Below are 12,037 nucleotides of genomic sequence, written 5' to 3' on the forward strand. Positions count from 1 at the left end.
AGGTGGTTTCTGTATTCACTTGATGGATTTACCACATTTTCAGCGGAACTGGGTCAGGGTCACCACAGAACTGGTGTACAGTGATAAATAATGGCCTTGATGTAATGACAAAAATTAATGTTATGATCAACTTAACCCAATGTTCTGATTAGTATCACCTCTGGATAGCAATGCATTTTCTTCAGAAAAATTACAGACAATGTCAACATTCAAAATGATTAACTGGCTATAATTGGTCCATGGAAACACACAGTATGGACCTTGGCAAAATACTGTAGGACAATGTCATATGTAGGGTTGCAAAAAATATACAGGTATATATAAAAAAAATCCATCCACTTTCCCAAAATGTACAGGGTTTACAAAAAACCCAGTTGGAAGATTCACACAATAAGCAAAATAACCAGAATACTCCAACCAGGATTTCTTTAAAAACTGGATTTTTCTGAAAGTTTCCAGAATTGTGCAACCCTAGTCATACGTCACCATGATTTTCTATTGAAATACACCACTTTTGCTTTCTTGATATCAACATGTAAATAATGTTGTGGAGGGTTTGACAACTTGAGTATCAATATATCTGGTCCTGAGATTTATCCAAGTTGCTTCCCCACTCTGAAACCTGTCCAGTTTCATTAGATTTAAAAAGGTACCTTATTAATTATCCGTCACCATGTGATCCATAAGGAGTGGTGAAATGCAATACTAGTGGCTTGACATTTGAAAGAAAACAAATATTTCACTGTTCATTCTCAATATAACATTTCCTCAGTAAGAAGAGAATGTAGGAATAAGATAAATGACCCCAACAGGTGTTTTATTTTGTGTCCTCACAAACTGGCCCTTGGTGATGGAGTAATACCTTCATAAAGTACATTGCACACATGCTTGTACTTACTCCCCCGCAAAAACACCTCTGCAGCTATTTCACACGAGGGCCTGCTTCATTCAGAACAATGTAGCCCATAAATTTCACATTAAATACTATTCACAGTCCCCGATTAGTCTGAAAGCGGCAGCTTTCTTACAGGGAACATTATTTAAAAAATGACCAATAGTTATACGAGTTTGATATTTTAACAGAAGCAACAAAACGGCCTATGTGGCATCGATTCCAGTCAGAAACAGTTATTCTAGTGTCAAAAAATGACTACAAAGTGTAAATTGGATAATTGTGGTCATAAAGTCAGTCTCGTCTAAAACGGAGTTTGAAACATCCGTGCGTCTCAAGGGTAAATGAAGGTTGGGTTTTGATTTGACGATGTCCATTTGCCCACTAACATGGGTGAACAGCTGCGGTGATTGCACACTATCCAATAGTATATACAGTGAGACAGACCTGCCCAGCAGCTCCAACTTTGTTTACACAAGACATGTCACATTTTCTTTTACTTGAGAAATACTGCGCCAATCACAGATGTAAAATTGCGCAACTGAAACATCCTCGTCAAAAACGTCAAAATGAAATACAGATTTCTTGAGTCATATTAGATTCATTCTGGGGATTTTGAGGAAGTGAAATAGGCTTCCGCGTCTAGTGTCTCATCATTAAACAAAAACTTGAAATCGGTCAGAAACACACCTCCAAGACTGGAATCTCGTTTTCCTAATGTCCAACAGACAAACACATGCCAAATCGGTATGTTCAATGGCTTTAAGGAAATGCTGTGTTTAAAAAAAAAAGTGTCTAACTGCAGGGAGCCTGGCTAATATACCAGTAAGACATGTCGGCGCTGCCAGTATGCTGTGTTTGAATAATAGGTTAAAATCCTCAAATTGGAATTGAAAAAAGAAGTGCAGGTTGGGGTCAGCATGCCCTGTGGGAGTTGTTGGTCATTATAGATGAGGAGTGTGGTGAATCACACAGTTGAGAGGAGGTGGTAGTATTAGAATTGCAGGTCAAATGGATGAGGTAGATGGTACAGCCTATTAGGGCCACACTTGGAGAAGGGATGATACTGGCCTAGCATGTCTGACTTTTGGAAAGATTAAGACTCTGGTAGGGGGTGGGCCGGCATTATTGGAAACATACAGTATCAAATGACAGGATTGCACCAACAGAAAGGAATACTGTTCAGTAAAAACAATACACACTCTGATTCATCAAAATACTAACATTGTCTTAGTTCTGTAGGTTATGAGACAATGGAGACATAGCAGCAGGTGTACTGTAGCTTAGGATTTTCAGGTTTAGCCAACAGTTCTTAAAAGACACACAGAAATAAACCACACAAAACTCTGCTCTGTAAGGCTCTCAAGCAGAAAATGTGTTGATCAAATCTCAATGTCCACAACATAACATTATTATTCAAGTGGTAGAATGAGAATTTAAACAGGGGTCAAAAACCAAGCCCTGGAAGGAAAGCCACTAAATCTGTGACTGTAAATTATTTAAGGTCATTTCCATGTAAAAGGACCCATGAGCACCAACATGAAGTTCATAAGAGATTGGGTGTCAAATGAAAGCCTTTTTTTGTAGTGCTGAGCGATTAACTGAGAATCCTGTTATGTTTCGTTTTTTAAACAACTAAGTCGGTACAATTATTTGATTTTTTTTTCTTTTTCTGAGAGCTCAATGCGCACATTGCAGTTTCTCTAGAAATAAGTCAGATCCAGCCTGAACTGTGCAATGTAGTAGGGAGTTTCTAACAGGCCAATTCTACATAGTTTAGCACATAAAACGTGGTAATTAACCAATGTGACGATAATCCATTGCGTATATACTTGTCCGGTCTGTGTTCCTTTTAAGCCTGCTACAGAAAAGACAGAAGAATACCCAATAATTAGGTGATATAGAAAGCAGCTGTTGCTTCGGGAAGTATCTCTACCTGAAAATACATGACCTAAGTGATTGATAGTTGGTATTCAGCAGTCATAAAAGTATACCTTATTTACGTTGAAGAACTACAAAAGTGATTGTCAGACAGCATAGGCAGCAGCTCTATAGATAGATGACTTGAAATTAAATAAAGTCAGAAAAATAAAACAAATGTGTACATTACTTAACTCTTATAAAATATTTTAGTTGTAATGTGAATAAATTATAGTTACCTGTAAGCAGTAATGGGCAGACACTACCATCAAGGAACTTTTATTAATTGTTTTATTCTGTGTTGTTACAGCGTTCAACCCACATATCACATAGTACATTTAAATGTAAAAAAAAAAATTTGAAACCAAAAAAACTTTTATTTTAAATAATCGAACCGAAACATCCTCAAAAAGCAGTAATCGCTCAGCACTATTTTCGATCAATTCAACCATTTTCCATCCTAAAAATGTGGAATAAGCAAAGGCTTTGATTACTTGTCATACAGATGGAAAAGGGGTCTTAGAAAACATCTACCAGAAAAAGTTAAGGTATTACAAATACACCAACGTTGAAGAACCCTGCCAACTAATATCTAATGTACTTATATTTATGTTTAGTCAAATTTGTTCTGCTTTCTGTAAGTTTAAGAAACATTACCTTGTGCCTTGAAATTCCATTACCAAAAACACACATAGCTTTAAAATATTTTTAAATGTATGTACCTCATGAGGAGAATAATGAAAGTGCACAGAAGTAACAAGGTAGACCTATCAATTAGGTATAGTATTTTTTTACAGATACATTTTGTTTATGAATTAGTAAGTGATTAAAACTCAATTCTGTTACCAAATCGATAACACATTTTCAGACAAATTGGTAATGCAATTTCTGCAATCAAATTGGATACAAAGGGAATTCATAGTAGTCACAAACCAAACTCGGCTAGCCGAACAAGTGTGCTCACATACTCTCTCGAACGACATTTGGTTGAAAAACGAGAATAAAATAGGCAATAGTACTGTTTGTCCATTATGAGATGCCATAGCCAGTATACTATTCCTCAAAATAGAATGAATCTAAGATAATGTCAAAATTTGACAGATTTCTTGAGTTTTTGCGGTGGAGACCTTAGTCGCGCAATTTTACAATCAAACTAAGATGTTTGGTGCAGTATTTCTCAAAGAGAAAATGTGCATGACAACAAGTAATCTCTCCTTGAATGACAAAGACTTTGAAGAATTCCTACTGTTGACCAATCACAGATGAAGGGGTGTAGACTACAGCTCCGAAACTTCAGCTTGCCTCAAGAAAACACTTAATGTGCCCATACAGTTGAAAAACCTCTTACCGAAGAGTGTGCAAAGCTGTCATCAAGGCAAAGGGTGGCTATTTGAAGAATCTCCATTTTTGGGGATTTGTTTAACACTTTTTTGGTTACTACATGATTCCATATGTGTTATTTCATAGTTTTGATGTCTTCACTATTATTCTAAAAAATTGTACAAATAAAGAAAACCCCTCTAAATGAGGTGTTCTACTCATTCAAGGGTTTTGACCAGTAGTGTACTGAACTCTACTTACTGTGTCCTACTTTGATGTCCATACTTGTAAAACATAGAAGTCTACGACTGGTTTTTGATTTTGTCCGGTCCACACCAACCATAATAGCCATTTATTTATTTATTTAACCTTTATTTAACTAGGCAAGTCAGTTAAGAACAAATTCTTATTTTCAATGACGGCCTAGGAACAGTGGGTTAACTGCCTGTTCAGGGGCAGAACGACAGATTTGTACCTTGTCAGCTCGGGGATTTGAACTTGCAACCTTCCGGTTACTAGTCCAACGCTCTAACCACTAGGCTACCCTGCCGCCCCATTATGTAGAATAATACCCCCAAATGCAAACGAGGATATTGCATACTTTTAGCTTTGTGTACCTACTTAAGATATGTCACCATGAAGAGAATGGCATTCTTATCCATAATTATGCATTTCTGTACAGTACAGATCAGGGACCCATGATCAAATCCCATTACCGGATGTAAATCCGCTTCACTTACTGTAGTTCAATAATCAAAAGTTAATTCATAGCTGACACCCCATTCTTTTGTATTTTAGCCTCTTTTCTCCCCACTTTCAATCGTCTCATCGCTGCAACTCCCCAACGGGTTGGGGAGGCAATGGTCGGGTCATGATTCCGTCGAAACATGACCCACCAAACCACGCTTCAACACCGGTCCGCTTAACCTGGAAGCCAGTAGCACCTATGTGTCGGAGGAAACACTGTTCACCTGACGACCAAGGTCAGCCTGCAGGCGCCCGGCCCGCCACAAAGAGTCGCTAGAGCGCCATGACCCCCCCCCGGCCAAACCAACCCCTAACACAGAGGACGCTGGGCCAATTGTGCACCGCCCTATGGGACTCCCGATCACGGCCGGTTATGATACAGCCCGGGATCGAACCCGGGACTTCAGTGACGCCTCTAGCGATGCAGTGCCTAAGACTGCTGCGCCACTCTGGAGGCTGATATATTTTAATGTTGTTAATTCGAAGCAGATATTTAAGAGTTTTTGGAAAACATAGTCACATAAAAAAAAACTGAGGCAGATATTGCCAAAATTCTGTTACCAAACTTTGCATCTGAACAGTTCATCCAGTAAAAACATGTTTGTAAAATGTCCAGTGTAAATAGTTAGTCCTTGTGCATAGTTGTTAGGTATGTTAAACCTTCAAATAAATGGTTTACGTTTCTGAAAAATCAGAGTCTCAGCGCAATTCTGTTACCGTGGAATTGCCCTTAAACAAAAGCACATTCATCTAAGAATGTTCATCCTCTGGCGGACCCCAATTAAAAACAGTCTGAAATAAAACGTGAACTAGATCGAATGATTAAAGTACTAATGACAAACATCCGTAATGCACAAGAAGGACCATCAGACCAAAATACTCCAAGTCCAACTATAAATGCCTTTCAATCCCCTACACCGTAAATCCACTAGATCAACAGGCCTGTCACCATGTTTGAAGTTATTGGCCATTCAAATGTACTCCATCCTTCTATTATGAAAAAGTGGGAAAAAAAAAAAAAAAAAAAATCTCTGGCATATGATGCAAGACTGTCGTAAAACAGTGTGCAACAACAGTGTTTTCTAAAGATGCTGGCAGGCAAATATAAACAGATTATGATGATTTGAGATAAAAGGCTTAATAATCACACAAGTGGGTATGTGTTGCACTTCATCAACTCAGCCTCAGTGGAGGAATACAAATAATGTGTTTTCTAAAATTCCTTATTCCTTAGACTTTTACACTCATACCCGTATATACGGGTTGAAAATGGCAGATTTGGGTAGGCTTGGGCAGTGTACAATATATACCACCGACCGGGGTGTTTGGAAATAGCCACAGGATGGTTTTTCAATACCATCAATATCATTTAAACTACTACATTTTCATATTTGTAGCAATTTAAAAAAAGTAAATACCTGCAGTCAACATTTTCAATACATTAGGAGATAAAGCAGATCACGTTCTTTATGTCAGCTGTCACATGACTTTACATTATGAAGCTTACATAGTTCTCCAGAACAGTTGAGCCAGTCATGTATCCGTTTGTAAATAGCACAACGGGAGACAACGGGAGCAGGTGAGTCCAGCTGTGTGTTGACAGGGGTTGCGTTTTATACACTTCAATAGAGTGATCAGGGACAAGCAGCTATAGTTTTAATTCACAGAAAATACATTAGTGCAAGACATTCGGTAGAAAATAGCTTAATTTTCATCAGACGACAACATAAGTGCTGCGCTATTTCGCTGGCAGCTTACAATGAAAAAGCAAGGTGTTTTCTGCAAAAACGATGCATGGTCATCATATGTCTAACGTTTAGGCCTATCATAATGTTTCTTGTTCATTCACTTTTAAATGTCCAAACTCACCAAAAATGACATTCGGTTGCTCCTACGTATAACTTGATGAGCTGGATTGCCTGTCTTTGCAATCAGTTTATTTTCATTTCTGCTGGTTGGCATATTTCACGTGCTAATTTTGTTAGCATTCTGCTAATAGAAGCCCAAATGGATTTTTTTTTGTGTTTTGTTTTGCGCCACCTTGTGTACAAAGCCGGTAATAATGTGAATCCCGGTGTGAGATCAAGTATGACAATATGAAAATCTGGATACCGCCCAACCCTACTAATAAGTGCCTAATTTGGAATGCACTGGCTACTGCAACATGCTACAAATGATGTCAGAGTGCAGGCTCTGCACTTCACAGTGCTGTATGGGTCTTGACTGACAGCCATGCTGAACTTGAGCACCGCACTCAACAAGAAGCTGCACACCTCCCACCCGCAAAATTGGGCAACTTTTGCAATTTTTTTGTTGTCTGAGTGAGGAACTGCTGTAAATAAAGAGGACTCAATGTATGTTCAAAAAATACAGTTGAAGTCGAAAGTTTACACACACCTTAGCCAAATACATTTTAACTCAGTTTTTCACAATTCCTGACATTTAATCCTAGTAGAAATGCCATTTTAGGTCAGTTAGGATCACCACTTTATTTTAAGAATGTGAAATGTCAGAATAATAGTAGAGAGAATTATTTATTTCAGCTTTTATTTCTTCCATCACATTCCCAGTGGGACAAAAAAAGTTTACATACACTCAATAAGTATTTGGTAGCATTGTCTTTAAATTCTTTGACTTAGGTCAAACTTTTTCAAGTAGCCTTCCACAAGCGTCCCACAATAAGTTGGGTGAATTTTGGCCCATTCCTCCCGACAGAGCTGGTGTAACTGAGTCAGGTTTGTAGGCCTCCTTGCTCGCACACACTTTTTCAATTCTGCCCACAAATCTTCTATGGGATTGAGGTGAGGGCTTTGTGATGGCCACTCTAATACCTTGACTTTGTTGTCCTTAAGCCATTTTGCCACAACTTTGGAAGTATGTGTGGGGTCATTGTCCATTTGGAAGACCCATTTGCGACCAAGCTTTACCTTCCTGACTGATGTCTTGTGATGTTGCTTCAATATATCCACACAATGTTCCTCCGTCATGATGCCATCTATTTTGTGAAGTGCACCAGTCCCTCTTACAGCAAAGCACCCCCACAACTTGATGCTGCCACCCCCGTGCTTCGCGGTTGGGATGGTGTTCTTCGGCTTGCAAGCTTCCCCCTTTTTCCTCCAAAGATAACGATGGTCATTATGGCAAAACAGTTCTATTTTTTTTCTTCATCAGACCAGAAGACATTTCTCCAAAAAGTACAATCATTGTCCCCATGTGCAGTTGCAAACTGTAGTCTGGCTTTTTTATGGCGGTATGGAGCAGTGGCTTCTTCCTTGCTAAGCAGCCTTTCAGGTTATGTCGATATAGGACTCGTTTTGGATATAGATACTTTTGTACCAGTTTCCTCCAGAATCTTCACAAGGTCCTTTGCTGTTGTTCTGGGATTGATTTGCACTTTTCACACCAAAGTACTTTCATCTCTAGGAGACAGAACACGTCTCCTTCCTGAGCGGTATGACGGCTGCGTGGTCCCATGGTATTTACACTTGCGTACGATTGTTTGTACAGATGAACATGGTACCTTTAGGCATTTGGAAATTTCTCCAAAAGGATGAACCAGACTTGTGGAGGTCGACAATTATTTTCTGAGGTCTTGGCTGATTTCTTTTGATTTTCCCATGATGTCAAGCAAAGAGGCACTGAATTTGAAGGTAGGTGTGGAAATACATCCACAGGTACACCTCCAAATGACTCAAATTATGTCAATTAGCCTATCAGAAGCTGCTAAATCCATGAAATCTCCATTATTTCCCCAAGCTGTTTAAAAGGCAGTCAACTTAGTGTATGTAAACTTCCCACTGGAATTGTGATACAGTGAATAATAAGTGAAATAATCTGTTTGTAAACAATTGTTGGAAAAATTACCTTTGTCATGCACAAAGTAGATGTCCTAACAGACTTGCCAAAACTATAGTTTGTTAACAAGAAATTTAAGGAGTGTTTGAAAAACAAGTTTTAATGACTCAAACCTAAGTGTATGTAAACTTCCGACTTCAACTGTAGATTTTGAGGACTATAATGAATATCACTTTGTCATACAAGCAAGCCAAACAAGTCCAAATGTGTGCTTCACATGTCCATATCATAAAATTCATGTCATATAGTGTCAACATTTATGATCACTATGTTTGATCTACAATTACAAGATGACATGGCATCATACCCTGGGTTGTTGCGAACAGAATGAGATTGTTTTGTCTATTGTGAAGAAAATTTTCTGCAATTATGATTGGTTCTCTCTGAATTTCCATGTGAAATCCAAAAACTGTAAAATCATATTTTATAACTTAGCTTGACATGGCAATAGGACAAGCTTTCGTTTTTGGATTGTGTAAACAACAGTAATTGTGTGATGGCGGGGATGCAGGCTTGTGTTCCAAACAAAACTAAGTGTGCTTGCTTAGTTCCTCAACGACACAGCTAAAGGAGAGCTAAAAACAAAGCACCTTATAGTTGAAGTCTCTTCCGAGTCATAAAAGTGCATTGAAATTAATGAGGAACGGGCACACTTTGGAGGGGTGTTTGGCCACTTGAAGACACCAGTTAGTCTTCGCACTCAAACCCCTTGCCATTTTTTGTTTTGTTATGTTGCCCCTACCCCACATTTTTCAGGAATATTCTCATGTTACTGAATGTCTCCAGAGTATCTTCTGATTTCATTATCAGCAAATGCGGTGAAAAGTACAGTAAATGTCAAATGCACATAAAATCAACAGTTTGGATTCAGTCTTGTGTCAGGTGAATTGTTGTGTACTCAACTTTGGTCTAATTTTTTAAACATTTTTTTAATTTATTTTTTATTTCACCTTTATTTAACCAGGTAGGCTAGTTGAGAACAAGTTCTCATTTGCAACTGCGACCTGGCCAAGATAAAGCATAGCAGTGTGAACAGACAACAGAGTTACACATGGAGTAAACAAGTCAATAACACAGTAGAAAAAAAAGAGAGTCTATATACATTGTGTACAAAAGGCATGAGGAGGTAGGCGAATAATTACAATTTTGCAGATTAACACTGGAGTGATAAATGATCAGATGGTCATGTACAGGTAGAGATATTGGTGTGCAAAAGAGCAGAAAAGTAAATAAATATAAACAGTATGGGAGGAATAAAATTGGGTGGGCTATTTACCGATAGACTATGTACAGCTGCAGCGATCGGTTAGCTGCTCAGATAGCAGATGTTTGAAGTTGGTGAGGGAGATAAAAGTCTCCAACTTCAGCGATTTTTGCAATTCGGCGGCCAAATGAGGTGTTGGCTTTAGGGATGATCAGTGAGATACCCCTGCTGGAGTGAGTGCTACGGGTGGGTGTTGCCATCGTGACCAGTGAACTGAGATAAGGCGGAGCTTTACCGAGCATGGACTTGTAGATGACCTGGAGCCAGTGGGTCTGGCGACGAATATGTAGCGAGGGCCAGCCGACTAGAGCATACAGGTCGAAGTGGTGGGTGGTATAAGGTAATAATTTTACCATAATCTCCAAACTGTTCCCTTTTGCTTGCTACTATGCATATGCATTCCATATTTCTTCCATAAGAAACATTTCAATATAGCCCTATCCGTATAGGCAAATTCCCACGAGTGTAAAGGATTAATAACACATGTACTCTATAGGGAACGCAACACAGCATTTCCAGCCAGAGGAGCTGGTGGTATGACTGGAGACAGTAGTGTAGTACAGGACATAAGGCTATGCGAGGAGTGAAAAACATCCTGACAGCAGATGCATGGCGTGCAACTGCAGCAAGCAGGCACGTGTATCAGAGTGCCTTCTCTATAAAAACAAAAAATGCGTGACTGGGTTAAATGAAGATTAGGTTAAACGAGGACAAGCCATGGACTCATGCTTCCAGCTTCTTAGAGGAATCTATGGGTTTCACCATTCAACATTGTAATGTCAGGGGTGTATGTGAAATATGAAGTAAATGTATGATTAGTAATCGTCTATGTCACCATTTTAAAAAACGCCATCAAAATGAATCATACCCACACAGCCATTAGTTTAACATGTGAATATTCCAGCAAAACATTCCAGCAAAACCAAAGCATAATTTCTGTCACTATAAAATAGCTCCAGGGAGCAGTATGGAGGATGCACCACGAGCCTGGGCAGATTAATTAAGTCTGGTATCCATTTGGAGTACAGAAAGTGATATTCTCCCTTGTTTAGTAGGGTTGAGGGGTAAGTGGAATGTAACAGTGTTTGAGCTGTAGAATTATGGCATCATTCCACATACAAACTAGGCTTGGGTGGTATACCGTATAGTGGGGTATTTGGAAATAGCCAAGGGATGGTTTTTCAATACCGTCAACACTGTTGAAACTATTTTCTTTAATACAGTTGAAGTTGGACATTTACAAACACTTAGATTGGAGTCATTAACTCGTTTTCAACCACTCCACAAATGTCTTGTTAACAAACTATAGTTTTGGCAAATTGGTTAGGACATCTACTGTGTGTATGACACATAATTTTTCCAACAATTGATTACAGATAGACTATTTCACTTATAATTCACTGTATCACAATTCCAGTGGGTCAGATGTTTACACACACTAAGTTGACTGTGCCTTTAAACAGCTTGGAAAATTCCAGAAAATTATGTCATGGCTTTAGAAGCTTCTGATAGGCTAATTGACATCATTTGAGTCAATTGGAGGTGTACCTGTGGATGTATTTCAAGGCCCACCTTCAAACTTAGTGCCTCTTTGCTTGACATCATGGGAAAAGCAAAAGACCTCAGATAAAATATTGTAGACCTCCACAAGTCTGGTTCATCCTTGGGAACCATTTCCAAATGCCTGAAGGTACAACGTTCATCTGTACAAACAATAGTACGCAAGTATAAACACCATGGGACCATGCAGCCGCGATACCGCTCAAGAAGGAGACGCGTTCTGTCTCCTAGAGATGAACATACTTTGGTGCGAGAAGTGCAAATCAATCCCAGAACAAAAGCAAAGGACCTTGTGAAGATGCTGGAGGAAAAAGGTACAAAACTATCTATATCCACAGTAAAACAGAGTCCTATATTGACGTAACCTGAAAGGCCGCTCAGCAAGGAAGAAGCCACTGCTCCAAACCACCATAAAAAAGCCAGACTACGGTTTGCAACTGTACATAGGGACAAAGATCATACCTTTTGTAGAAATGTCC

The 12,037-nt window shown here is 38.9% G+C and overlaps 1 protein-coding gene across 6 annotated transcripts in view; it reads right to left on the minus strand.

The window, feature by feature from the left end:
* Window positions 1-12,037, minus strand: part of LOC109899755 (protein bicaudal C homolog 1-B) — a 78,603-nt gene that overhangs the window by 46,530 nt on the left and 20,036 nt on the right. The gene's annotated exons all lie outside the window — the stretch shown is intronic.

Source organism: Oncorhynchus kisutch, linkage group LG11, assembly GCF_002021735.2.
Source record: "Oncorhynchus kisutch isolate 150728-3 linkage group LG11, Okis_V2, whole genome shotgun sequence".
Classification (NCBI taxonomy): domain Eukaryota; kingdom Metazoa; phylum Chordata; class Actinopteri; order Salmoniformes; family Salmonidae; genus Oncorhynchus; species Oncorhynchus kisutch.